The sequence below is a fragment of the Cyprinus carpio genome, chromosome B3 (assembly GCF_018340385.1).
Source record: "Cyprinus carpio isolate SPL01 chromosome B3, ASM1834038v1, whole genome shotgun sequence".
NCBI lineage: Eukaryota > Metazoa > Chordata > Actinopteri > Cypriniformes > Cyprinidae > Cyprinus > Cyprinus carpio.
Window position 1 is genome coordinate 46,154,459 of NC_056599.1, and position 23,690 is coordinate 46,178,148.

The window sequence follows — 23,690 nt, forward strand, 5'->3', positions numbered from 1 at the left end:
TTGTGTTACCAAACAATTGAACAGGGGCTCGTTCTTCATACGTCGCTTATTGCATCCAAGATGAAATGTCACATCCAAGATGATATTATCCCGTTAATCAGCATCTGGCTAATTCGGTTCTTTGAACGCACCTGTTGTTGATGATTAGTATGGCTGGATTGAGTTATCTGAGATAATTGCGCGTTCATGGGTTGGTTTAAAAGGGGTTATGTATTGATGCTTGAAACCATGATTAGCTATGCAGCGATTGGCTAGCGGCAAGATGGCAACCAAATTACATCATATAATTAAAAAAGCCACCTGACAAAACACTTGACAAAATTCTGGACTTTTATAAGGAAACAGCCAAGCAAACAAAACTTATGTTATAATAGATAAATGAAATGTGCACTGTTTTTATTTTATTTTAAGTTACACGATTCCCAAATTAAAATATAAAATATGTATATTCACGATTTCTAACATTTGTACAGACTTTACATTTTTATTTTAATGTAATAATTAGCAATTCACTCCATCAAGCCACTCCCATAATATCTGTCATGATTCAAATTAATGCATGACTCACATTATCATTACATTATCTTTACAGCATGTGTGTAAGACTCTAATACAATTATGAAGTAATTATTTTATGACGAATAAATCTTTCTGTGAGTAAAACTGGCTGTGTTAAAGACTAGATAACGTTTTTATAATATCTTTAAATTATTTTTTAAATGATTACTATTTTAAATTATTGTCCCTGGATCAGTAGGATGCTCTTATAATGAAGTAGCGTTGGTAGAGGACAGATTTTAAGTATCAATTCTGCTTAAAAAGATGCAATCTAATACTGTTTACATGAAATAAGCCTGCTTCCGAGCAGGTTTAAGCTTACGGACCTGTTGCTATGACAGCAACTCCGGGATGAGCTTCGAAGAACCAAACTATCCAAGATCATGCCAAATCATCAACAATCAAATCGAACTAACTGAGTTAGCAACGTACGAAGAATGGGCCCCAGGTGTACCTAATACAGTGGCCGGTGAGTGTATGAAGTTAAAGAATTTGAGATAATTGATTTATTTTGATATTGTATGGTTTCATTCTGAAAAGACATACAGTATTAATCTTAAAGGATTAGTTTACGTTCAAATTAAAATTTCCCCATGTTTTACACTCACCCTCAAGCCATCCTAGGCGTATATGACTTTCTTCTTTCTGATAAAAACAACCGGAAATATTTTTTATTTTAAGATACTCAGTAAGTCACTCAAAAAATCTCTAAGAGTGGGCCACGGCTCCAGAGAAATCAATATAGCATGAATAGATATTAATGTTCGGTATTATCAAGTCCAATTGAAATCACATTGATCAGAAGAGAACCAATTTTAAAATTGGCAAGTAACACATAGAATTAAACATGAGTTATTAAAGTAGAAAGACTGAAATAGTATTTATTTGTAAAATCTATTCTAATAATTCTTAGTTACAACTTTGAAAAATAATTTTTTATAGTGTACTGCTGACTGTAACAAGATTTTACAAGCTCAAAATAAAGTTAATTTTAAAAAAATTTTGAAACTTGATTATAAAGCATCAACTGCCTTTAATAATAACAATAATAATAATAATAATAATAAAAATATCTTAAATTGTGTTCCGAAGACAAACAAAACTTTTACGGGTTTGGAACGACATGGGGGTAAGAGATTAATGACAAAACTGTTCATTTTGGGGTGGAGTATCCCTTTAAAGGTGTACTGGTGAACACCTACACTAAATATTACAACTCACTTATAGTCTTGTGTTGACAAATTTATTGTTTGTAAAATTACATTTTGAATTCAAATGGCAAAGTTTGCAGACTTACGAATTTGCTTATTCATTTTTTTATCAGTCAGGTCTTCACATCTTCTGTGTCTTTCTTGAGTCTATCAGAGAAGGATTTGATGTTGAGGCACTTGAAGGAAATGATGCATCTGAGCAAAAACAGGAGACATATTTTGTATAAAATGTTGACTAACAATAAAATGACCTGTAATTTATTTATGAAAAGTGAAATTATAGACCAAGTGTCCAATAAAAACAGTGCCATTCCATCTTTCGGATGAGCTCTGAACAAAAACTGTTCACAATTATTCCTTGTTGGTCATTTGAGTATCAACAGGCAGATCAAATCTTTCAGTGACTGCTATGATTAGCTAAATTAACAGCATTTTTCTATTGCATTAGGAAATAAATCTATAATTAATATTTTAGTCAATAAGCACAATGCAAAAGCTAAACCAATGATAAGACAAAGCCTTAGATCGTGAAATTGAAACTAATAGCCATCGCAAAAAAAAAAAAAAAAAATATAATGGAAAAATATAAAATTATAAAACGTGTTGTTCTGGTGCTTGATTATAATTTATACTCTTATAGTCCGTCGCGCGTCATTTCTAATTAATACAGCATTGTATAACTGCGATTGTTGACTCGAAATATTAACGTTATTAAAGTATGTAAATAAATACATTCCAGTGCTCTCTTTAAAGTTTCGTAATGTTTCTGGCCCGCGTTTGCAGCGTTAATTGGAGAAGTAACGGTAAGCTTACATTAATTCCTGAAGTGAAGAGGATTGTCACGTTCACGTGTGCTGTCCGAGGAAATCAATCTCGCGCCGAACACCCGACTAACTGCCCTTTACACCCGGACTTACAGTAAGTGCAGCATGTTTAGTACATTTCAAATATATGTAACACCGCAAGAACATTTCAGAAATGCGTGCTGTTCCGCTGTGAAATTCAAGCACGCGCCTATTAGAACGTCGAGGATTAAAAAAAGAATCTTGTGTGACGTCACAGATTAGTCGAAGCGGTATAAAAGGCTCAACCTTCGAACCAGAGTTCAGTCGAGTTTCGTGAGTGAGAGTCAGTGTAGAGAATCGACAGAGAGTGATTACTGACTGACACACAGTGTACAGACACGAGTTTTTACACACAGGGGTCCACGGTTTATAACATAATCGAGCAGAATGTCGAAGACATCTGTGTTTTTCGCGGAGTGCAGTGAAGTTAAGAGAGAAGCTGTGGACAGGCTGGAGATGATCAGCCTTACCTCAGACATAATGTCTGATTCTGTAAGCACCAAAGAGGTGACAACTTCCAAAAAAATCTGTGGAGACAACAGGAGGTCCAGGGAGCGTTAGCTCAGATAATCAAGCTGGCGTGAAGGCTTGTGCTACAGACAGTGTGGAGAACAGCCCAACAGGTGAGCTGCAAGTTTCAAATAGATAAACGTAAAGTTATCTTTGTGCTGTTCGAGCCTCATTTAGGAAATTATTCTCCCCATTTCAGGACTATGAACTTACATTTCTTTAACACATTCATCATGAAATTATTTTAATACATGATTTGTATCTCATGTGTAGATTACTATTGATTTTTCTTTATTTTAGAGAAACCTGCAAAAGGGAAGAAGGGGAAAGACGTCCGCGCTGTCTTTCGGAGAGTATGGAAGGCTGTAAAGCGCCCTTTCCTTTGCTGCGACCCGAACAGTGTGGTGTTTCTTACACCACAGCCGGACCTAGACGGTTCAGAGCTAACGCCCGTCCCAAGTCCCTTCAGAATCACACCAGTGGCTGACGCAGATCCTGCCGACCCTGAGCTGCTGTGTCTGCCGGGCCAGGTCTGTGAAGATGTTGAGTCTGTGTGTGTGCCAGGTCCCTCCAGGACGGAGCAAACAGCAGACGCAGATCTGGCCGATCCCGACTCGTCGCCTGTGGCAGATCCGTCCAGTTCTGACCCGGATGACGGTGAGCCGTCATTACTTCGGTTTATTTTATTTCTACCATTTTTAATATGCTATGTTCTGTTGTCCATCATTACTTGCTGTAATTCTCGATTCACTGCTAGCAACTTCTTAAAAATCCAACAATTATTTTCTATGTTCCACTATTACTTGCAATTGGAATCTGCTTAAAAATCCAACCATGACTTTTGCGGCATTAGTTTCATTTGTAATTGTATTAATTAGAAACTGCAGCTCTAATAATCATTCACAGAGATGTTTCTTAATAGTTTGTTATTTGGTTTTCTTCACTTTAGAAAAAACTAAGAAGGTGAGGAAAAGGAAAGCAGTGCATGCGTTCTTCTGGAGACTCCGTAAGACTGTAAAGCACCTCTTCCTCTGCCGTGACTCGACTCGAACACCTGTCGAAGTCCCATCTGAGATGAAGTCAGTGGATGACGACATCCCTGTGGAGCCGGAACCGGAGCCGGAGCCGGTCTGTCTGAGCAGGTCTGAGCAGGTCTGTGCAGCCCTCCAGTCCTCCACGTCTGTGCAAGCAGCCGACGCAGATCTAGACCGCTCCAGTGTTGATGCGTGTCTCAGATTCATCCGATTCAGAGATCAGTCTGGATTGTGGTGAGTCGTCATTACCTTTTGATATTTCTGCATTCTTTTCTACTTCTCATTATTTAGGTTGTGAATCTGATACTCTTCACTTTCCTTGGAGCGACTGCTTGTACCTGATTTACAGTGGCTCTGAATCCAAAGGATAGGATTCTTTAAATGGATCTTATTTGATCTGTTCATTTCAGACGATAAAAGGAAAGTGCAGCCTGATCATGTTCTTTCTCCTGTGTGTTTTTTAGGATCTAGAGTGTGTCTCTTTCTGGTGGGAGAGCTTCTAGGATACGGGAGTTTTGGCAAGGTGTATGAGGGAACCCACATATTTGATGATAGAATTAAGGTAAAGCACTTTTATTGACTTGAACCAACATTTTGCTCCAGATGTAGAGATGTGTGTCCACTGTCTTGATTTAAACAGATTGTAGAGCTTGGAAAAATGAACTGTGCTTTTGTCATTCACAGGTCGCCATGAAGTACATCCACAAGCACAAAAATGACCGCCGTCTTCACGTTGTAAGTTAACAAATCTAAGAATAATTTTGGTTGATTCTGAGTAATTATTATTGTGCTGTAAATACTTGTAGCTAACTAACATAAAGCAGAAATAAATTAGACAACAAAGATGTAAGTGCACATCTAAATACAACGATGTCCATCCTTCTACAGATCTTCTAAGTGACCCACTGTTTGTTTTTCGCTAGGCTGGTCATTCCAAACCTGTCATTGCAGAAGTGGCAATGTTGCTTAGGTTGCGAGAACCTCCATTATGCCCCAACATCATCAAACTACACCACTGGATTGAGAAGAAGAGGAGCTTCGTGCTCATTATGGAGTACCCGAAACCATGCAGTACCTTGCATCAGTACATCACGTGTTCAGACGACATGAATGAAGGAAAAGCTCGCTGGTTAATCTGTCAGTTAGTCCAAGCTGTGAAACACTGCGTTGACCGTGGAGTCTTCCATGGTGATATCCACACGGGGAACATCCTGGTGACTAACCCCAGTTTGGAGCTCAAACTAATTGACTTTGGTTGTGCTTATCCAATCAGCAGTGAGGGCCTTCTCAGCAGTGAATACCGAGGTGTGTTTGTGTTCCCAATGCAGAGTGCAGTGTCATTGATCACAGTATTGTCTTTTTGACAACAGCATTGCTCAACACACAAAAAAAAAATCTTTCTCTTACAGGAGCACCACTCTTCACCCCACCTGAGGTCATAAGGCACACCAAATACCACGCTGACCCAGCGTATGTCTGGGCAATAGGTGTTGTGCTGTTTGAAATCTTGCACGGGGTTTTTGCCATTTGGAAACCAAGATGAAATACTGCGTGACTATGTTAAAGCAAAACCCACTTTATCCTCAGGTAAACACAACAGCACCTCTTTACAGACAAAACAGATATGTCAGACAGGAAGTCTAGCAAGTAACAAATGTTTACCAACATGTAACTGTAGAAACATCATTATTTAAATGGGGATATTTAGATCATCTAATACTGAAATTTTAAATGGTAAAACATTTACTCTTCAGAAGCTTTTTCATGTTAACATTGACGTTAAGACTAACCCGCACTCTCACTCTGAAATCTTTACAGCATGCCATGACCTGATTTTCCAGTGTTTGATCCGCAATCCAGCGAACAGACTGACGCTAGAGCATCTAGAAGAGCACAGGTGGTTTAAGAGCTAGATTGGCAGAAGACAGCGGATCCCATGCATCAGTTAGATGAGAAAAGGTAGTGAAACACTCTCAGTCCCTCTCATCGGAAGAGTCAAACTTCTTTATAGTTCAACTGTAATTTGCACTGGCATATTGTAAGAGGTGATACAGAGATTCATCACATACCTTACGTAATATAGTGATGAAAACGAATGAACAAAATCCATATACAGAGGCTTTCTGCTACAAAAGAGAGATCCCTCTTTGCTAAGACAACTTAATGAACGCGTCTAATCTCCAATCTCAACCTCTGTGGCAGATCCGTCCAGTTCTGACCCGGGTGACGGTGAGTCGTCATTACTTTGGTTTATTTTATTTCTACCATTTTTAATATGCGATGTTCTGTTGTCCATCATTACTTGTTGTAATTCTGATTCACTGCTAGTAACTGCTTAAAAACCCAACAATTGCTTTTGTTGTATAATTCTCACTTTTAATTATATTAATTAGTTAGCTGCAGCTCTAATAATCTTTCGCAGTGATGTTTCTAATAGTTTATTGTTAATTTTTAGAAAAGGGAGGAAGAGGAAGACAGTCAGTGTGTTCTTCTGGAGATTCTGTAAAGCTGTAAAGCACTTCTTCCTGTGCCGCGACTCCAGAATCTTACACCACAGCTGGATCTAGACGATTCTGAGCCAATACCTGTCCAAGTTCCAGTGTTGGGAAGGATACTTTGGAAATCTAACACAACACAAAATACAATAAGTAGTGTAATCTTTCAGTTACTTTATTAAAGTGTTAAACTTGTTAAACTTACAATATGTGCTCAACACTGATAACTGTCAGCTAACATGATAACTGTTTTCAATCCCCCAAAAAGGCAAACCGTCTCAATTACAAGTCATTTTGTTTTTGGAGGTGATACCAGTGTCTCTCTTCCACCTTCAATACCCGAAAAGGTGAACCGTCCCAATGAGCAAGCCACTGTTTTTGAACTTTGTTGGTGTGTGCTCTCTTACAGTGTCAATACCACGTGTGAGGTGTGTGTGTGTGTGTGTGTGTAAACCCCCATGAAAATTTTGTAATTAACAACATACGTGTGTGTGTGTGTGTGTGTGTATGCAGAGCACAAATTCAGAGTATTGGACACCATACATGGCCAAATGTCATTTCACTTCGCTTTTACTAAATTAATGAAAATTTTGTCATTAATCACTTACCCCCGTATCGTTCCAAACCCGTAAAAGCTCAGTTCGTCTTCGAAACACAATTTAATATATTTTGGATGAAAACCAGTAGGCTTGAGACTGTCCCATAGACAGCCAAGTAAATAAAAGTGTCAAGAGCGGAGAAACTATAATGTATATTGTATGGAAAATGTTTTTTATTTTTTTCACTTTACACCGCATAAACACATTGCATTACACCAAATACACAACATACTGTTCTTTTTAGCAGCATCATATGACCTCTTTAAGTCCCTCAGTTTTTAGTTCAGGATGGGGGCCAGCACTGTTTCCATGTTTGTTGCAGACTTGTGAAGCCCTCCATCATGTTCTAAAAAAGGACAATCTGAAGGTACATATTTGTATAACTACAAAATTGCTTTATCTAAGTTTGATTGTGTCATTGTTCTAAACCTTTAGTTTTCAGGCTGATGCATTTTGTTCTTATTTCACTTTTACAAAGTGCGTGCATGACAGTTTGCTATGCTTGAGATTATGAGCACTTTTTATGATAATGGACACACTTCATACTTGGAACTCTAAAACTTGAAAATTCACTGCCATTATAAATGTTGGAAAAGCCAGGACATTTTTTTTTTTTACTATGATAACTAGGATAGAATTCATCTGAAAGAAGAAAGTCATATACTGAGTAAATCATGGTACAATTTTCATTTTTGGGTGAACTATCCCTTTAATTCTACAGTTTAAGACTGTTCCCGCATGCACTGCACAGTTTAATACAGTTTAAGAATACTGCACAGTTTGTAAGAATAAAATTTAAATTTAAAAATGTCCAAGTGATCTTCACACTTGTTTTGTTTTGTTTTTGGACTGAGGAAGAGATTATATTTGGAGGACAGTGTCCCTGTCCATCACCAGCACACAGTGGCAGTACATTTGTGAACTCAGAAATTAAAAGGGCATTAGATGATGAATAGCTGCTGAGTGTCCCACAGCCAAAGTCACTGCCGAATTCAAACATCCAGTTTCCCTTTGTGTTTGTGGGGGATGAGGTTTACCCACTTCGGCCAGATCTGATGAAGCCCCTCCCACATACACCGCTGGAGTTTGACCAGCGAGTCTTCAACTATCACCTTTCTCGGGCACCAAGGGTTGTAGAGAATGCCTTCGGCATCCTTGCCAAAGATAGCGAGTGTTTCGATCAACAATGCTGGAAAGTCTCCTGTAACTATGGTAGTGACCTGGGGGTCTTAGGCATATAACCTATACCTGTAGCAGCAGCACCAAAACACATGAAAAGTCCACTTTCAGTTTTAATTGCAGGTTTAGTTCACTTTTCTTTCTTTTTTGTCTATTTTGTCTGCAAACAGAATCTGATTTTGGTTAACTGCTAAGTAAAGGTGTTTTGTGTGTAACATTCTGTTTAATGCTTTAGCTTTAAAGGATTTTTTTTTGCCCTGATTAAACAGAGGTGTTTTGATTGAGAAAGCTTTTCTTATACAAAAAAGGTAAAGGAGTGGCTTTCCTCTGACAGATCGTCTTGATCGAGGGGGTTGTCATCTGACTCCTCATCATCCAGATACTCTTTAACTGATGGATCGAGCTATAAAGAAAGAACAATGTTTTAAAAATATAGAGTGAAATTAAAAGGGGCACCCTTCTTGCAGAGAAGAGGTGCATCTGGTAAAGATAATTTCAACAAAAGAACAAAAGAAAAAAACCTGCTACTATAAATTCTACAGTTTGTCTGTTATGTGTGTTGGTTGTATGAAGATACATGTAATGACTCAAGTCTGTTATATGATGCCTGGACTGAGACTTCTGTTAGTGATAATAGATTTTTAGAAATTTAAAAATGTAACTTTAAATTTTAAAAAATCTATGTATTCAACAAAAATACAATTAATATGTTTTAATAATCATTATGAAGTGTTGTGTCAGCTTCCTACCATAAACACAAATGCGTAATGCTGCTGTGATCTTAAAGGGGTGGTTCAGTGGATGTTTTCTAGGCTTGATTGTGTTTATGGGGTGCAGTCTAACATGTTAATAATACGTTTTTTAAAAAATGCATTATTTTACACATAATTTACTTTTATTCCACACAGCTCTGTCCCTTCTCTGAGAAACTCGCTGATCATTTCCTACTTTTATGAAGGCCCTCCCTCAGAAAAAGGCAGTGGGCTTTGATTGGTTAGCTAGCCCAGTGTTTTTTGATTGGCTAAACTGCCTCTAGCACACGTCTAAACGTCCCGCCCCTCACTTCAGCACAATGTGCTCCGGTTGTATTGTAAACAATGGCGTCGTTAATATCGCTTATCAGTTTGAGCTCGATTGAGAAGCAGAAGTGAAGAGGATCGTGCAGAACCTGTGCAAGCATGGCTTTTAATGGTAGGAATATGGTTTTAGTTTTGTTGTTCTTGTCATCGCCGCGACTCTCCCGGATAATCGAAAATGGGCAAAAAGGCAGGAGCTGGTTGCTGAAGCCACATCCACCTAGCTCGATGGCAGTGTCAGTAGCGGCAATCCATCTGTCACTCTAGTGGCCATGCCCTTAATTATGCAGAACTTTAAGGCTTAATGTAATTTAAATGGATTAGTTATAAAAAAATCACCCCCCTCACAGTTGTCATGAAGGGCAAAATTAGCTATATAGACCAAAATCATTTTTTGAACCAGGCTGTAAACATGTTTTTTTCTGCTGTAAAGTTGGGTATTTTAACATGGGGAGTCTATGGGATTGACTCTCTTTTGCAGCCAGTCGATGAATTACAGTTTTAGTCACTTCCTTGTTGTCTTCACAAAAGAGAGCGGGAGTTTGTCGCTTGGGAAAAACGTGTGCATTATCTCACTAGATTTGTAACATATATAATTTATAAACCTTTGCCAAAACAGCAGAATACATCAACCTATGACTAAATATGCCATGTCTTGTACATCACGATTTCAAAATAAAAGTTTCTGCCTATGGCCAGATATTAAAATTTAATGGATTTAAGCATTGTTTAATCACGCTGTGAAGTTAAATGTCACCAGGCCGTTGGCCCCCTCTGCAGGTATTTGTTTTAATACATAATGTACTTAAGTTGTTATGTTTATATTATGTATAGCCATATTACATTATGTATTTTAACAGTGTTATTGCCTCATCGTTAGTTTAAATATAAATAGTTATACTAAAGCCTGGTTTTCATTTAGGTCAATGTTACTAAAAATATCAGATTACTCAATTGTCAAAATAATCAGTAGATTACTTGATTACCAAAATAATCATTAGTTACAGCCCTAGATTAGTTAAAATATTTCTAAATACAACTGCATTGTTTTACTTTTTGTAATTAAAAGATAAATATATTTTGTCACTGAAAATTTCTTAAAAATAGTATTAAAATATTGTCTTGTTCTAGTGAACCAAGTATCTGTATTTTGTCTAATCTCGTGAGACAAGTGTATTGTCACACCTCTAGTGTTGATGTGCAGTGATATAGCTCATGATTTTCCAAGAGTTTGATACAGCTTTCATTCTTCAGGTCAACCATACATTCATGAAAAAATCAGTTTGAATAAAGAAAGCAATAACTTTGCCATAGTATCCTTTCAAATGTTAAAGATGCCACAGTCACTGCATGCTTTGCTTGTGCTGCCCCGCCCCGCAACACCCCCAGAAAAATGTTCAGGCTCAGGATTTTTTTGTTTTTTTATTTAACCCCTGTGTATTGTGAAATTACTAATTATATTTATATGGTGAATTCTTTAATTACAAATGCAATTGGACATTGAAAAAAAAGGGTAACACTTTACATTAAAGTTCCCTTTATAAAGTCTTCCCTTTAAAATGACTAATAAGTCATTTACAAATGCATTATAAATCATTGATAAGCAGTTATAAATCTATGAATAAAAAGGGTGATTTTATTGCAGTACCTGCCAAATAGTGAGCCATTTTTAACTCATTATAAATGCTTAATAAACATATTTATTTGTATTTATTTAATTCAAAAACAGATTCCTGATTTATTTAATGATGCAGCAAAAATTGACTATCATAGCAAGACTTAAGGGTGTTGTATTTATGGTTTTCTCAGTAATATCTCATGATTTGTGTCACTTTTCTTACATTGTTTTATACCAGAATCTACTCTGTGCCTTACGATTCTCCACAAAAGTTCATGATGTCTATCCACAGTAATGATTAGAAACTGATATATTTTGTTTATCAAGATGAAATTATCCAATTTTATTTTGGGGAAAAAAATCATAAAAGCACAACCATGGCTTGATGATAGTAATACTGAAAATGTTAATTCCAATATTACCTGGGCGAGTAAATGTGTTTTCATTTTAGGGTGAACTGTTCCTTTAACAGAAGAACTGAGTTATGAATGCATAGTCAGGTTAAATGTACAGTGGGTACGGAAAGTACTCTTTCACTCTTTGTTATCATCCATCCACTAAAAAAAATCAATTTCTTTTTTTTTCCTCATTAATGTACACACAGCACCCCGCACATACAGAAAAAAAAAACAGAATAAATTAAATTTCATACATATTAAAAAAAAAAAAAAAAAAAAAAAATTATTCAGACCCTTTGCTGTGACACTCATATATTTAACTCAGGTGCTGTCCATTTCTTCTGATCATCATTGAGATGCTTCTACACCTTCATTTGAGTCCAACTGTGTTTGATTATACTGATTGGACTTGATTAGGAAAGCCCACACACCTGTCTACATAAGACCTTACAGCTCACAGTGCATGTCAGAGCAAATGAGAATCATGAGGTCAAAGGAACTGCCTGAAGAGCTCAGAAACAGAACTGTGGCAAGGCACAGATCTGGCCAAGGTTACAAAAAAATTTCTGCTGCACTTAAGGCACCTAAGAGCACAGTGGCCTCATAATCCTTAAATGGAAGACGTTTGGGACGACAAGAACCCTTCCTAGTGCTGGTCGTCCGGCCAAACTGAGCTATCGGGGGAGAAGAGCCTTGGTGAGAGAGGTAAAGAAGAACCCAAAGATCACTGTGGCTGAGCTCCAGAGATGCAGTCGGGAGATGGGAGAAAGTTGTAGAAAGTCAACCATCACAGCAGCCCTCCACCAGTCGGGGCTTTATGGCAGAGTGGCCCGACGGAAGCCTCTCCTCAGTGCAAAAACTAACAAAGAGGAGTCCTGTCAGAGACTGCACTCTTTCCATTCTCTGGAATAATAATAATAATAATTAAGCTATTTGTATATATTCTGTTTTGTATTTATGTCTATTTCTATTTACATGTACAAACCCGATTCCAAAAAAGTTGGGACACTGTACAAATTGTGAGTAAAAAACTAAAACTACAAGTATGATTCTTAACTATTCGTTATAAGATATTTCTGATGCAATCCAAGAACTTTCTGACCCTCCATAGACCACAAGGGTACTATGGTCAAGGCACAGGAATGCAGTAAGTACATCATTAAAATGGTCCGTGTGACATCAGTGGTTCAAAGGTAATTTTACAAAGATATGAGAATACTTTTTGTGTGCAAAAATAATAAAAATTACTTTATTTAACAATTGAGAGTATCAGAACGCATTCCAGACTGTTATCAGTATCAGAACGCATTCCAGTGTTTAACTCTGCTCATAAAAAACGTGTGTGTGGTGCTGCTGACGTAGGACATGCATGTGCTGTACCTTGTTTACAAGCAGATGAACAAAGGTCTTATGGGTTTAGAACAACACGAGAATTTATATTTTTGGGTGAACTATCCCTTTAAAAAACTTGTGACAAAAACTAATTTTGTGCCCTCTTAACTCTAAGCTTTTGCACTCTTCAAGCATTATTTCGGTGCTTTTGTGGGCTTACTACATGCCTGGTACTCCTCTAACATCATGAGGCATCTAGTCTAGTTTTGTGTGTGTGTGTGTGTGTGTTTTTCTGTTGAGTCTCATTTAAGTTAAGTTTTGTCACAAGCAGCCAAGACTCCGATTTCGTCTTTGCCTGCCTCAAGCTTCAAGCAGCCAAAGAGACTCCACATACACTCTTCAGCAAACATCCAAAGTGGTTGGCTTCCCAGGATGTCCCTCCACATGCTACTAAACCTGCAGTCACTCAGTGAACCTGGCAAGCCCCCTTTCAGTGTAGTGTTTGTTAAGAAATTTGCTAAGAAATGATCAAAATCTTCATCTGTTAAAAGAGGTGGTGGAGGGGGACTGAGGAGAGAACTGAATGTTTTGAAGTGCTTGCATGTGTCTGATGTGCTGTTCATCTTCTTGTGAAAATATGAAGATTTTGGGCTTATATAGACTGACGCATACTCAGGTTAGAAAGCAGCTGGCAGAGGGGTTGGTGGCACACAGGTAGTTGTAGATTTGAAGTATAATTTTAATTATGAAACAACATCAACTTTAAATTTACATTACATTTAATCATTAAACAAACTCTTTTATGCAAAGTTATTTACAACAGAGGACAACAGAAGTGTTTTTTTTACACTTACGGGTCATTGTGTTTCATTTTAAAATATAATAAAAAAAAAACTTAACCATGTTATTTGAACAATTACACCTTCTTGAGCCCATCAATGTGGCAATATTTTTTTTTACTATGATTCATAAGTTTAGCTCCTGAACACATACCAAGAAGTTTTGAGTCTGATATGAACATTTCAGGTGAGGAGAATTTGTGTACACTTTCTCATTTAGCTTAAACTTTGCTTTTTAAGTGAAATAATAATTAAAAAAAACTAGATAAAAAGTTTGTCAAGACAAGTTGGCTTGAGAAAGCCTGGCCAGAATGTTTGAAAAGTTTAAAACGATTAAAAAGTTTGAAAAGTTTAAGAGGTTTAAGAAGTTCAAAAAAGCAAGTGATTAGCATACATAGATAGATAGATAGAAATAGTCAGATGATAGATAGATAGATAGAAATAGTCAGATGATAGATAGACAGATATTTACTGTAAGGGAAGCTTACATACGAAACTTGGCTAGATATAATTAATGTTTTTCAAATTAAATATCAGATAGCGGTATATCAAAAGTTAAGAGAAAACATCCTCCCTTCATCATTGCGTATCTCTGTGTGGAAATTCTCTTAATTCAATCACAAACCACTCAAATGTGTGTACTGTACATTTTCAGAGAACTGATTCTGTTCTGAATGATGTTTATAAGATCATAAGGTTAGCGACTGTCAAACGATCCTCAGATTTCTGCATGTATATGGTTTATTAATGTTATTTGAATACATAATTAGGGGCCAAGCACCGAAGGTGTTTAGGCACCTATTGAAACCCTTGGCATTATTAGGGGCCAAGCACCGAAGGTGCGTAGGCACCTATTGAAACCGTTGGCGTTATTATTATTCTTCTTCTTCTTCTTCTTCTTCTTCTTCTTCCGCCGCAAGTCTATGGCAGCCCATAGAACCGATTGCGGGAAAGTTGTATAATTTAGCACACTGATAGAGGACAATCCCAGCATTAACTATAGCAAATTTGAAGTCTCTAACTCTAACTCTCTAGCGCCACCACTTGTCCAAAATTTCAATATTTTTATGCTAATAACTTTTGAACCCTAAGCCACAAAATGAAAATTATTTTTTTCCTCTGAATCCTTGGCTCAGGCCGAGTCGATTGAACCCCGAAATTCAAAAAATCGCAAGGTTTAGTTTTTTCGCTATCGTCAATTGTTCGTAAAACCTACTTTTTCGAACTCGTCCTAAACGTTTACTCCGATTTTCACGAAAATTGGCTCAGATCATCTTCAGATGATGCCGGCAAAAAGTTATGGAATTCAAGTTGATCTCGTCAAACCGTTCTCGAATACCACGCGAACAAATTCTACGAAAAAGCACGCAAAAAAGCTTGTGAGGCTATAACTCCGCAACGGTTTGGCGTATTGAGACCAAACTTGGTGTGTGTTATAACAAGCATGACCTGAGACTACCTGCAGTGTTTCGACGCAGCGCCACCTAGTGGTCAGGAGATATGAAAAATGCATATTTTTGCTTATAACTTCTGAATCGTTTTGCCAAAAATCACAAAACTGGTCTCTTTGTATTCGGTGGGTCATGCCGAGTCGAATGATGTCCAATTTTCCCGTGTCAGCCATTTTAGGTGTCGGCCATTTTGAATTATGTTTCAAAATGCTGTATTTTTTGAACGCATTATCGTATCGCTACAAAAATAATTACAAAAATGTTTGGCTCCATGCCCTGAAGGTACTCAAAAAGTTTGGGGGCAGCGCCACCTTGTGGTCAAAAGTTATAATAAAATATCTAAAAAATACTAATAACTTTTGAATAAATTAGACTATTGAAATGAAAATGGTCTCCATATATTCTTTGGGTCATGCCGAGAACATCGATACCTATTATGCCAAAATTGGCCATACTTCCTGTCCGTCATTTTGATTAAAGTTGAAAACCTACTTTTTCGAACTCCTCCTAGACCGTTAGTCCGATTTTCACCAAATTTGGTTCGGATCATCTTCAGACCAAGCTGATAAAAAGTTATGGAATTCGTGTTGATATACGAAACGGTTTTCGTTTAGCGCATCAACGAATATGTTCGTAAGATGCCAAAATACATCTGAGGCTGTATCTCGGCAAAGCTTTGACATATTTGCACCAAACTTTGTAGGTGCCATTGGCACCTCAGACTGACCGTGCCACATCAATTTGGTAACAGCGCCACCTATTGGTCAAAAGTAATAAATCATTAATTAACCATTAATAATTACATTTATAAAAATGCTAATAACTTTTTATTGCATTAGCCTATTGCAATAAAACTGGTCTCAAAATATTCTGTGGCTTATGCCGAAAACATAGACACCAAATATGCCAGAGTACGCTGAACTTCCTGTCCGCCATTTTTATTTATGTTGAAAACCTACTTTTTTCGAACTCCTCATCAACGGTTGGTTCGATTTTCACCAAAATTGAATCAGATGATCTTCAGACTGTGCTGACAAAAATGTTGTGGATTTTGTATCGATAGACAAAACCGTTTTCGCATACCACAGCGACGAATTTCAGGCATGATGCCAAAATGACACTTCAGCCTGTATCTATGCAATGCTTTGGCATACTGACACCAAACTTTGTGTGTGGCATTGTCACCTCACACAGAACACCACCAAAATGATTTGATTACAGCGCCACCTGTTGGTCAAAAGAGATAAGTCATTTAATCATAATACTAGTGCTTGTATTTATGATTTTTCCACCACTTCAATTACAATCATCCTAAAATTGCTGTAATTGCTCATTGTTGCATTTGGTGTGATGCTCCATGCCATGCTTAGCTCCTCAAATTGCCTCTGGAGTGCTTGGCCCCGTAATTGCTGCTTGCAGCTATATTTATTATTATTCTTCTTCTTCCGCCGCAAGTCTATGGCAGCCCATAGAACCGATTGCGGGAAAGTTGTATAATTTGGCACACTGATAGAGAACAGTCTCAGCATTAACTATAGCAAATTTGAAGTCTCTAACTCCAACTCTCTAGCGCCACCACTTGTCCAAAGTTTCAATATTTTTATGCTAATAACTTTTGAACTGTAAGCCACAAAATGAAAATTCTTTTTTCCTCTGAATCCTTGGCTCAGGCCAAGTCGAATGAACCCCGAAATTCAAAAATCGCAAGGTTTAGTTTTTTCGCTATTTTCAATTTTTCGTAAAACCTACTTTTTCGAACTTGTCCTAGATGGTTAGTCCGATTTTCACGAAAATTGGCTCAGATCATCTTCAGATGATGCCGGCAAAAAGTTATGGAATTCAAGTTGATTTTTCCAACCGTTCTCGAATACCACGCGAACAAATTCTACGAAAAGCACGCAAAAATGCTTGTGAGGCTATAACTCCGCAACGGTTTGGCGTATTTAGACCAAACTTGGTGTGTGTTATAATAAGCATGACCTGAGACTACCTGCAATGTTTCGAAGCAGCGCCACCTAGTGGTCAGGAGATATGAAAAATGCATATTTTTGCTTATAACTTCTGAATGGTTTGGCCAAAAATCACAAAACTGGTCTCATTAGATTCGGTGAGTCATGTCAAGTCGAATAATATCCAATTTTTCCATGTCGGCCATTTTAGGTGTCGGCCATTTTGAATTATGTTTCAAAATGCTGTATTTTTTGAACGCATTATTGTATCGCTACAAAAATAATTACAAAAATGTTTGGCTCCATGCCCTGAAGCTACTCAAAAAGTTTGGTGGCAGCGCCACCTTGTGGTCAAAAGTTATAATGAAAAATCTTAAAAATGCTAATAACTTTTGAAAAAATTTGACTATTAAAATGAAAATGGTCTCACTATATTCATTGGGTCCTGCCGAGAACATCGATACCAATTATGCCAAAATTGGCAATACTTCCTGTCCGCCATTTTGATTCATGCTGAAAACCTACTTTTTCGAACTCCTCCTAGACCGTTAGTCTGATTTTCACCAAATTTGGTTCGGATCATCTTCAGACCAATCTGACAAAAAGTTATGGATTTCGTGTTGATATACGAAACGATTTTCGTTTAGCGCATCGACTAATTTGTTCGTAAGATGCCAAAATACATCTGAGGCTGTATCTCTGCAAACCTTTGATATATTTGCAGCAAACTTTGTATGTGCCATTGTCACCTCACACTGACCACGCCACATTAATTTGGTAACAGCGCCACCTATTGGTCAAGAGTAATAAACCATTCATTAACCATTAAAAATTACATTTATAAAAATGCTTATAACCTTTTATTGCATTAGCCTATTGCAATGAAACTGGTCTCAAAATATTCCTTGGCTTAAGCCGACAACATAGATACCAAATATGCCAGATTACGCTGAACTTCCTGTCCGCCATATTGATTTATGTTGAAAACCTACTTTTTCGAACTCCTCATCAACCGTTGGTCCGATTTTCACCAAAATTTAATCAGATGATCTTCAGACTGTGATGACAAAATGTTATGGATTTTGTATCGATAGACAAAACCGTTTTCACATACCACAGCGACGAATTTCAGGCATGATGCCAAAATGACACTTCAGCCTGTATCTCTGCAATGCTTTGGCATACTGACACCAAACTTTGTGTGTGCCATTGTCACCTCACACAGAACACACCAAAATGATTTGCTTACAGCGCCAGCTGTTGGTCAAAAGTGATAACTCATTTAATCATAATACTAGTGCTTGTATTTATGAATTTTCCGCCATTTCAATTACAATCATACTTAAATTGCTGTAACTGCTCATTGTTGCATTTGGTGTGATGCTCCATGCCATGCTTAGCTCCTCAATTTGCGGGTGGAGTGCTTGGCCCCGTAATTGCTGCTTGCAGCTATATTTTATAATTGTAACTGTTCAATTTAACAATGCAATTATGGTAGGTTTGCATTAATTAAAATATTGGTGTTTTTTTATTTCTCTGTGTATTTTTATTTAATTTATTATCTCTTTTGTGACAGATCTGTTGCATAAATGATTATCTGTCTATAAGCATCCCATGTATATTTTTATGATTTCTTTTGCATTAATTATCAGATAAAACAAATCTATAAATTAGTCGTGTTTAAGTTGTATCGTTTTACAGTTCGTTTTTTTTTTTAAATTAAAAATATGTTTGATGCAAAGTGTGTAAAAATATTAAAATATGTTGTGAAAATGATAATGGAACAAACTGATGATGTATATGCACAACTGAAAAATATTTATGAAGATCAGTCACAGTAAAATATAAAGAATGTTTAACAGTAGTTAATGCCATCCCTTCTGGACTAATTAACTTATGATCAGAAATCTGTCTTATTATAATGTAGATTTCCTCCATTTTATTTAAAACAAATGGTTTTCTGATGTGATTTGAGATTTGAAAAGGTAGAAAGTTTCATGGGTCAAAAGGGAAAAAATGTGTGCACAGTTTGTGAGACTCTAGGACAAAGTTTAAGGGTTGTAGTTTTATTATTATTGTAACTTGTAGTGCCATGAGTATGAATAATGGCACAATACAATATTTTCTTCAGAATATATTGCATTATAATTTCTAGCAGGACTAATTGTTTTACATTCAGTAGTAAAGTGTCTTAAAGATGTGCTTCTCTGTTTGCTTAAAGGGATACTTATCCCCAAAATAAAAAGCTGTCACCATTTACTCTCCTTCAGGTCTTTCCAAACCCTTTGGTTAATCTTCAAAGTGACACAACTAAAAGATATAGATATGAGAGGAAGGATATGAATGGTAAAGAAGACAACTACTGCGGAAACACAAAATTATGTTTTTATTGTTACTGACAAACGGTTTAGAACAAACTATGTACAAACTAAAAACTAACAAACAAAAGAAAAGCTTCAAGCAGAGAAAACCTCAAATGTTAAAAAGTGAAAACCCCCACAAACTAAACAGAACAGAAAGATGTAAACAGATAACTATTGACATTTTCCTGCTTTACTGAATGAACCTCTCAAACACGGCGGTTGATGTGTTTTAGGATTAGCCTCATGGGCAGCTGGAGATCAGGTCATCCTCATTGCCTGAGTAGATGCTCTCAGGGACTGCATAGACCACGAGTTTCACTCGTGAGAAAGAGGCATGTGTCGTGATCTCAGAGACACCGATTACTTCAACTTCGGTTTCTTGGACCTGCCCCATAGCAATCTGTAAGTTTTACAAAAAAAATAAGTAAATAAAATAAAATGAGTACTGGAGGTTTCAAGTGTTACACTGCATCCCAATTCACTTGCTTATACTATGCCCAAAAAGTATGTACACTTAAGAGTACATACTTTAGAGTGTGTAGTAAAAGAGCTGCCAAAGTTTGAGACCTACTACTTTGTCATAATTGCACCTATTAGTTACGCGCAGCCTATTATCATTTAAAGTGACTTACTGGGTCTCTGATCTGCATTACACAATGTGTAGAAAAATGATGTAGATTTTTCTTTAAAGCATGCTTATGAATATGCTACTGAATCTTCTAGAGTCTGCATTATGCACTTTAAACTGCCAATCATCTCGTCACAGTTAATATCCTCCACATTAAATGTTAGTGTTAGAGAGTGCTGTATCTGGACTTCAAATTTTGTCTTGAAACGTTAGACCATCTGGGTACTTTTGGAATACTTACATTAACATTCTACAGTTTGGGACACACTAATCCTAATTTTGAATACTATTTCATGATTCAGTTTGATTATCGTCAAGTCAACGATTCGATTCAGTTCGATATAATGCAACACAATTATATCACATTTATTTTGTGCATTTTTATTAAATTATATAAGCAGGCTACTTTTTAAAATCAATTAATTTAAAGTAATGACCACATCGTCACCTGCATACAGGTCCCGCAGAGCCTCATCCCTCCACAACGATACCTCAAAAACGTTTTCACCACACTTCAGGTGAAGATCCAGGACGGGAACGTGAGTGTGTCATCCTCACCCCACGCAGCTAGACAATTAAAATTCAAGTGAGTAGCATTTCAGTCCTGTTCCTAGAATGTTTATTATATTAAATTCACCCAATTTAGGTTAATTAATCTTTGATTAGGGAACACATTCATTATTAACTAATTGCTTATTAGCATATATATTACTAGCATATTGGCTGTTTATTGGTTCTTACAAAGCACATATTAATGCTTTTATTCTGGATCTAACCATATTCTGGTACCCCACACTTAAACATAACCACTACAACTACCATACTATCAGTAAGAAGTAAGAAGTTAATATTGAATGTGTTCCATAATCTACAGTGTTACCATAGATGGATAGATAGAAAAAATCTGCTGTTAATCATGCAGTGCTACTCCACATTTATTTAAAATGATTCTAAATCTTTATACATGGTGTTGGTGAAGATTGTCAGATTTAGCTTCTGCATCATCAACTTTACTATGTTAAATGTAAAATATGTAAGGTGTCTTTATATTTTAGTTTTTCAGAATTACTTTAGCACTTATTTTCTGAACCTTGTTATTTTCAAAACTTCAATTCAATTTAAAGTTTATTTGTATAGTGTTTTTTATGATACAAATCTTTGTTTTTATGTTTGATTTCTTAAAGTCAGTTCACTCTCTATTCGAGGTAACTTGGAGCAGGAAAAGGATGATAGAGAGGTAACACTGTTAAACTGGTAAGTTATTTAAGGTAAAACTCTTAAAGAATGAATTAAACACTGCAAAAATGTTTAGATCAAAAGAAAATAGATAGCAAATTCACTCACTTCTTTGATCTGCCCTTGGAGGCTGAGGTAGCCTCCCCTTGAAAATATGTCGCCCTCTTCACCTGTCATGCTGGGTGAAGGTGGACACAGGGCCTCTTTTGCAGCCTTCTGTGCCTCTTCGCTGATGTCCTGCGCCACGGTCTTAAATTTCATCGTTCCAGGACCAACGAATAAATACATTTGTCCGTATGTGTTGGACAGGGTGTAATTCTGTAAAATGTAACTCACCCCATCCTCAAATTCAGGGGTGAGCCCATCTTTTTTATGTATACAGTTGTTCCATCAGTAAGTGCACAGACCATCTCTGTTTTAGCCTTCGCTACCTCTATTTTTTCCCTTTCGTACAGTAGGACAGTGCGCGGCGGTTAAGACGGGTGTCCACGCACTTGCACCTTAAAAATGCCGGTGGGGAGAAGTTGGAGATGCCATTCTGTGGAAAAGAAAATACAGAGAAAGGTACTTGTGAAAACTAAATAAATATAAATATATAAATGAAAACAGATTTTTTTATGTTTTGAAAGAAGTCTCTTCTGCTCATCAAGGCTGAATTTATTTTATCAAAAATACAGAAAAAAAACAATAATATTATGAAATATTATTACAGTTTTAAGTAATGGTTTTCTATTTTAATATACTGTACTTTAAAAGTTTTGGAACCTGTGATACTTTTTTCCAGGATTCTTTGATTACAGTTTAAAAAGAAACAATTTAAAAAAAAGTAGGAGAAAATTCACTGACCCTAAATTTTTGAAAGGTAGTGTATATTGTTTCAAAAGATTTTGAACGGTAGTGTAAATTGCCTTTTTATACTCGGTAAGCATAAGAGACTTTTTTTTTTAAATCTGTATTTTTGATTAAATAAATGCAGCCTCGGTAAGCATAAGAGACTTTTTTTTTTAAATTTTACTTCATATTTAAAGAATTTATTTCAGAACTACTCAATATTAACTAATTGATTTATTTACTGAAGATCATTAAAAATATTTCTTGTACAGTGAAGATTTACCTCATAAAACTATTTTTGTCTGTCAGATAGTTAAATATTTCATAACCTGACAGGACTCCTCTTTTTTAACTTCATCTCTGACAGGATTTCTCTCTTTTTTTACTTCATTCTTCACATAATTATATATATATATATAGGCCCAATCACTATAATTTTATTGAAATAATTGATTAACTTTTTAACATGGTTGGTAGAACAGTAGAAAGTGTCTGACTTGCAGTTGTTGCAGAGTGATCAGATGAGAGGGTGTCTGTGCCTTTGAACTTGGCTGCAGTCCAATCAGATGATGTCGCCGAGGCACATGACAAAAACCCCCTTTTTCCCTCCGAAGAAGAGGAAGAGAGAAGAGTACAGAAGAGAGAGGGTGCGTCCGAAATCGCATACTGCTTACTGGGTCTACATTTGAATTTGAACGTACTACTCGACCGTTAAAAAAGTACGTTCTATATAGTATGAGTGTGGGTAGTATGAAAGGAATTCGGACGTAATACATCTGACGTGTTGATGTCGTCACGTGTCATGCGTCTTCACAACAGCGCGAACATTTAAAGAGCCCCCTCAACTGCGCGAACATCGGTGATGTTGATCGCAATTGTTACTGCTTTCATCTGCGTTTTAAACTTTTGATTGAATCAACAGCTCAGAGGAGGAATAGGTCAGCTGCTCGTAGATCATGCCTTGGTCAACAGCTTATACAATGTTTATAAAATAACGTAAGTATAATCACCTATTTAGCTTGCAAATTTTACCTCAGAATAAGAAGAGATGTCTATGAACACCATGACAGAGGCTGATTTGGAGCAACGAAATGAAGTAATTTATTGTTATGAATAAATAAAAACACACAGGACAAACAAGACACATGAATCAATGAATAAACTTGAATGAATGCATACACAATTGGATATATATACACACACACACACACACACACATATACACACACACACACATACATACATAGAGAGAGACAGAGCGAAAAAGAGAATTAATACAATATATACATACCCTAAATAAATGTTATAAATATAAACAGCCTAAATAAACATTATAAATAGATAAAAATATATACATAATATATACAAAATAAATAATATATACATAACATTAAAAAAAAAATGATATACAAATTTACAGACTGTGAGCCCTACAACCTACTGCCACCTGAATGCTGCTGTGCCAATCCTTCGACTGTACTTCGAAGATGGATCTGACCTTCGTCCCAACCTTTGTGCGTAGCTAATATTGGCAATGT

At 36.5% G+C, this 23,690-nt stretch overlaps 1 pseudogene; it reads left to right on the top strand.

The window, feature by feature from the left end:
- Positions 1-3,001: 3,001 nt before the first annotated feature.
- On the top strand, positions 3,002-6,297 carry LOC109094366 (annotated as a pseudogene).
- The last annotated feature ends 17,393 nt before the right edge of the window (positions 6,298-23,690 follow it).